This window comes from Macaca fascicularis, chromosome 1 (genome assembly GCF_037993035.2).
Source record: "Macaca fascicularis isolate 582-1 chromosome 1, T2T-MFA8v1.1".
Taxonomy (NCBI): domain Eukaryota; kingdom Metazoa; phylum Chordata; class Mammalia; order Primates; family Cercopithecidae; genus Macaca; species Macaca fascicularis.
In genome coordinates, this window is record NC_088375.1 from 197,315,660 (window position 1) to 197,322,515 (window position 6,856).

The following is a 6,856-nucleotide window of genomic DNA, read 5'->3' on the forward strand; positions in this document are numbered from 1 at the left end:
TCAAGACCAGCCTGACCAACATGGTGAAATCCCATCTCTACTAAAAATACAAAAATTAGCCCGATGTGGTGGTGTGCATCTGTAATCCCAGCTACTCGGAGGCTGAGGCAGGAGAGTCGCTTGAACACGGGAGGTGGAGGTTGTAGTGAGCCGAGATCGCGCCACTGCACTCCAGCCTGGGCAACAGAGCGAGACTGCCTCAAAAAAAAAAAAAAAAAAAAGGCCAGGCAGGGTGGCTCACGCCTGTAATCCCAACACTTTGGGAGGCAAAGATAGGAGGATCACTTGAGCCCAGGAGTTTGAGACCAGGTTGGTGTGCAAAAAAAAAATTAAGTAATAAAAAAAGAAAATATTTCTCTAGTAGCCACAGTATAAAAAGGAAAAAGAGGTGAAATTAATTTTAATTACATCTGTTATTTAACTATATATATGCAAAGTATTATCTTTTTTTTTTTTTCTCATAGAGATGATGTCTCACTATGCTGCCCAGTCTGGTCTTGAACTCCTGGGCTAAAGCGATCCTCTTGCCTCAGCTTCCCAAAGCGCTGGGATTATAGGCATGAGCCACTGCACCTGGCCCCAAAGTATTATCTTTTTAACATGCAATCAAGGTAAAAAAAAATTATTAGTGAGATCTTTTACATTTTTAAAACCAAGTGTTCAATGTTCCGTGTGTATTTTTACACTCACAGCATATCTTAATTTGGATGCTAAATTTTCACTGGAAATACCTGATCTGTAATCACGCTGCATAAAAACTAAAGTTGAAAAAGAAGATACACATACCCAAGTTGTTTTGAGAACACTTAGCAGTTTTTCTGTAACTGAATGATGTATCTTTTTAAATTTTAATTTTAGGCAATTAAAATTAAATAACATTGGCAATTCAGTTCTTCAGTTGCACTAGCCATATTTCAAGTGCTCGATAACCACATGTGGCCAGTGGCTACCATGTTGGACAGCACAGTTCTACAGACACAGCATATGCAATTGTCCTGTAGCAGAAAGTAGTTTGGCCAAGGGACTGAAAGAAAGCCAGTATAGCTGGAAGGTCTCGAGGGCAAATGAGTTCAGATGATTCTAGAAAGATTGCCTGGAGTTGGTCCTTTATTCTCAGAGCCAAGGGAGGCTGCTGAAGGGTTTTAAGCAGTAGGCCAAAACAAGTAGATTCGCATTTTGCAAAGATCACTGTGTCTGTAGCTTGAAAGACAGATTAGGGAGAGGTTGGTTAGGAGGCTGTTGCTGTCATCTAGGTGAGAGATGTTGGAGATTTGAACTAGGGTGGAGGCAGTGGAAATGGAGAGAAGTGAGCAAAATCAAAAGGTATTTGGGGCATAAAGTTGACAGAGTTTGGTGATGCATTGGATGTAGAAGAAGGGAGAGATGGGGAGGGAGTTATCAAGGACGAAATCTCTGTTTCTGACTCAAACACCCAGACAGATGACAGTGCTGTGTTCTGAGATGGGAAACCTGCGAGATGACAGTGCTGTGTTCTGAGATGGGAAACCTGCGAGGAAGACCAGTTTGGGAGAAGAAGGAAGAATATAAATGTGGTTTCGACCACGTTGAGTTTGTAGTACCTCTGAGACATCCTGGTAAAGATGGTGAGCAGACATTGCTTAGACATAAACACAGGTTTAGTTGTACAGGCAGAGTTCAAGCTGGAATGTAAACTGGTGTATGGAAGGCAGTCGAGGCTGTGGATTTGGAAGAGGTCAACTGAAAAGACAGCACTGGGTGAAGAGAGGAGTCTGGACCCATCTCTAATATAAAGACCCTCTAAATATAAAGATCAGATCACCAATGGTGAGTTAAAGGAGAAGCAGGCAAGAGGAAATCCAGGGGAATATCAGGCCCCAGAAGCTAGCAAGAAGGAGGGAGAGATCAAGCAAAAGAGGACTGGAAAGTGACCGTCGGACTCAGCAACATGTGTGCCAACAGAAGCTTAGCAGCAGTGTTTGGGGAGGGTGATGGAAGCAGACAATTCCTTAGCTGTGAAAAAGAGGAAGAGAAATACGACAGGAGCTAGAAAGAAATATGAGTCAAGAGAGACCTTTTTTCGTTCAATGGGAAAGACTTGATGGTGTTTAAAACCTTCTGGGAGGGCTGCACTTAAGAGAAAGCAGTTGAGTACATAGGCAAGAGAAGGGGAAATCAGTAGTGGAAGGTTCCATTGGGAGGGATTGCTCTGCAGGAGCAAGGAGAGAGTGATGCAGGTGTGGGAAGGCTGGGAGGTGAGGAAAGTGGGGGATTTCATGTCTGTGCATCTGCAGGTCTTGTCCCTTCTACACCTGTGATCTTCACTGCCAGTCACAGACTGCCCACAGCCAACAGCCCCTCTTCCCTCACTCTTTACCTTGTCTCCTCTCCTTGACCCTGGCTGTGTCTTTGCAAGTTTCTCTGTGTCATCCATCTTCCATCTCTGTGTTCTGTCTTTGCCCCTCTCTGTGTCTCTAACTCTGTCTTCTCAGTCCCTCTTTTTGTCACCCTGATCTTCTCTGTTCCCACTTCAGCCTCTGACTCTATTTTTGTGCACCATTGATTATCTTTGTCCTTCTGTTTCTCACTTTGGGGCATCAATCCTCAGTCCCAGTATGTCTTGGCTGTCTTTGGCTCTGATGTGTCCCTGACCCTTAGGCTCTTGCTACCCAAAGTGTGGTCATGGACCAGCGACCTTGGCCTAAAGAATCTGCATCTGCCTTGTAGGAAGATCCCTTAGGAAATTTGTGCAGACATTTAACAATTTGAGAAGCATTATCATAAGCTTTCCTCTACACCAACATCAAAGCAGAAATTCAGAATCTTAGCAACATCAAAGAATGAGCTGAATCCTCCAGTTATCTCCTGCCATCAACTCTGTGATGCTCTGAGCCATCCCGCTTCTCTACATCACATCTTTGAGCCACCTAAAGCTGCTCTTGAAGTCCTAGGCAGCTAAGACAAGGTACATAGTATGCGTTTCAGGAAGTCCTGAATCCACTGATGTATACCCCACACTTGAGCTTCTACATCTGCAGAATTACTGGCAAGATCATCTGATACTGATACACTGGGTGCTTTCAGATGCGATCCCAGTACTTTCCAAAAAAACAATTAGCCCCACCTGGACCTACTCGTATCTGTCTCACCCTGTCCTGTTTTGAGCTGGAGAGGGATGTGTGTTTCAAAACCTGCTCACAACCTGAGAAGCAGCCCACCTGAGGCAGAGACCATAAGGGCTGAGAACAGCCCAGAGTTGGTCCAGACATCACACCCTGTGCTTTTTAGGATGAGTGAGTGCTGGAGAGAGGGAATCTATGTCAAGATGTAGAGCTGCCTAACCCTATTTCCAGGTTTAGGCAACAACAGCACATGATTGTATGTGGTTGTTACGTGCCCACATTGTTATTTGGAAAATGTTAGCTTTTTCCTCTACAGGGCCACAGATTTGCCCAGACTAACACATTTCTGGCCACCGTATGCAGTTCCAGCTCTGGTATGTTTCAGATCAAATCTCCAGAGTGTAGATTTGTTTTCCATTTCAATATTTTGGGTGATGGGGTTGTGTTTTCTGGATTTGTTTACTTAAGTGGGGATTTTTTTTTTTCTTTCTGGTTTGTTTGGTTTGGTGTAGGAGGACTGAGAGGGAATTTAGGAAAAGGGTCAGCTTCTTGGGCTCTATTACAAGTCCCTGATGCAGGGCCAGCAACCCAGGTGCTGGCTTTTTGTATCTCACTTCTCCAGCTGTGGTCCAGACAAGATTTAAATGGGCAACAGGTGGAAACTCAAGTGAACGGTGATAAGGTAGGAGGAAAACAATCAGAGAGAACAGGTTTCATTTTTAAGGACTAAATGGATTCATTGCAAAAGGGCTGGAATACTGTCTAGTACTGCCAGTAAAAGTGAGCCAGAACAAAAGCCTAGTTATAGGGGAGTAGAGAAGATCTGAAGATTCGGTGCCTCAGGGGTTGCTGAGACGTGAGCATACCAGGGTTGGGTGCACCTGCTTTGGTGTGGCACACCTCCTGGCTCTCCCAAGAGAAAGCCACCACACGGGGAACAATAAACAGGTTTTGGCTGGAGGCTTGGTTGAAGCTCCTTTAGCATCAAGAATGTGAGGCCGGGCGTGGTGGCTCATACCTCTAATCCCAGCACTTTGGGAGGCTGAGGCAGGAGGACAGCTTGAGGCCAGGAGTTCAAGACCAGTCTGGGCAACATCCTGAGACCTTGTCCCTACAAAAAAGATAGAGAGAGACCTGCACTAAATAGACCCTTGGGTGAGCTAGCATGGATGGGGACAGAGGGAGAGTTAGTAAATCTGGGCCCCTTCCTTTCTCTGTCACCGCTAGCCTACCAGGTTCTTGGTGACAAGAGACAAGGCCAGTGGCTAGAGAAGGTGGCTTGGGTTCTGCCCCAGAGCCTTCCAGAACTTAAGTAGGAAATTGCGAAACAGGGCTACATTTTGAAAGAGAAAGTATGTGAAAAATGGTTCCTCCCTCGCTCGTTTGCTCTCCCGGAGCTTGGTGCAGGGAGGTGGGTGAGATAGATTCCTGGCTGGACTCAGTCTGGTGTGGGAAAGAGGCAGAGCTGAGTCCTTAGGGGCCCCTCAGGCCAGGTCTCTGCAGCTGTCAGCCTTTGGTTATTGATCCTTGTTATTGGGATGCACTTTTTCCATCTGTCGAGCATCGGCCTGGTCCATGGAGAAGGCCAGCTCCTTCTTCTGGCTGAGTTTTGTCTCCTAAAAGGCCGGCTTCTGAGGGCTTCCTCTGCAACCCAATATGTACCATGGACTGCTGATTAAATACTTGGAATGTCTTCAGGGTGAGCCAGGCCTGTCCATAAAATGGGAGGCATTTTGGCAGTTCCAAGGCCCCTGGCACCCAGTCTTGGCCCCGGCCTGGCTGTCTTCTTCAAGGAGCTGCGGTGGGCCTCCCGCCAGAATGCTTCCCTGGGAAACATCGAAGTGAGTTAAAGTCAACAATGAGTTCATCTCCAAAAGGAATAAACTGGCAGCCTTCAGGGCAGGAGAACAGAAGCAGGGGGTGGGGGAGGGACAGGGACTGGGGGACAGAGGAGGGGGATAGGTGATGCTGTAACAGCCAGGTCAGATCCAAGCCTGTCAAATGAGCTAGCAGCGCAAGGAACAAAGAGAGGTGCTTTCCCGGGCCAGTCCTGGAAGGCTCGCTTGGCAAAGGTGACGATGAGGGTGTCACAATCCCAGGGACCATGGAAAGTATTCTCCTAAGGATTTGGAGCTGGAGCAGGACACTGAGATGGAAAGAGGCTGTGGCGGTTGGGTGGGTGGGGCAGTGAGCTGTGGCCCTGCTGACCCAAGCCTGCCCCGGGGGGATGTGAGGATGGCCATTCAGGCAGTTGAACTCCACTGTCTCATCTTGGAGGACTTGAAGAGGGAGGACTCAATGCTGAGGCCAAGTGACTAGCAGGCTCACCATGACAGAACCCAACATTTTAATCTAATCATTGTTCCCATCAGATTTATCTCTGAGGGCTTTACATGTGGATGATAGTTCCTGATTTGAGCCAGAGTCTCGCTGCTACACTCTTCGCTGCCTGGGGCACGAGGAAACCACACCCTAAAGGGTATTGGACTGCCCTTGGCACACTTGGGCCTCAGGATCCAATGGCGTGGCAAGCTCAAAGTGAGCACTGCCCTGGGATGGGCCTGAAGCTGGAGCCACCTCTTTGTGGGCCCCAGAGTAGAATCCCAGCCTACCCAGCTACTTCCAGGCCTGGGCTCAGCGTGGAGGAGGGCAGCAGTACCTCCCTACTTTGGACAGAAAAGTCTGATAAAAAGCTGCCTGTTCCAGGTTGAGATACACATAACCCATCTGGCTCAGACTTCGGATATGCCCCAGGGGCTCACGGACTCTGGCAACAATTGCCTTGAGTATATACTTGGCCTTTCTCCCAAGGGCAGGACCATTGCCGATAGACTGTGCTTGATTTCTCTCATGCCCGCACATTCATTCTCACAAGGTATTTTATTGTACGAGGTATTTGCCTACCACGCATAGTTACAATTCTTTTCCCACCACCAAACCAACAAAACGTCCACAGACATTGCATCTCAATTTCTCACAAACACATTTTCATCGCATTCCCATGGTTTACCCTTCTGTTTCCCTCTTTTTTTTTCTCCCACTTTTTTCAAACCTGTTTCACCCTCCTGATCCTCCTGATCCCTCTCCATGCTGGCTGACTGGCTTCTCTGCTCTCCCAGATGGCCTGTAGCACCCCATCCACTACTCTCCTTTGTCTTCCTTTTTTTGCTTTCCTTTGGCTGTGTGGCCACAGGTTCTTCACAGCCATGGCTTGCCCAGTCCATATTTCTCCTGTATATATGACCAATTGCATTTGTCTTTTGGTATCACAGGCTAGATGTTTGTCAAGTGAATGAATGGACCAATCCCTCTTGGATGGGAATGTTCTTATATTATCCCTGGAGATGATAGTTTTTGATGGTGCTTACTCCTTTTTCCTTCTAGAAGGAAAAATGAGGCCAGCATCAAAGCTCAGTGGGGCACCAGGCCAAAAGCAAAGCAATTTTGATCTTTCTGTCATTTGGCCACAACTGTTGATGGCAACCCAGATTTCTAGGCCCATCTCCTGCCACTCCCATCCCCTGCCCCATCTACTCTTCTACTTAGAATTACTCACTGGTGCCCAATAAAAATGCACTTTCAAGTTCCCATACCTTTGTCTATGCTGTTCCCTCCCCCCAAAATGTGTTTCTCCCTGCTTTCATCTGCAGACCTTCTACTCATATTTCTTACCTAGATGGAATTACCCTTCCTCTGTGAAGGAGGCCCCTCCGCAGTAGCTGCTCCTCCTATATGTTTTTACGGACTATTTCACC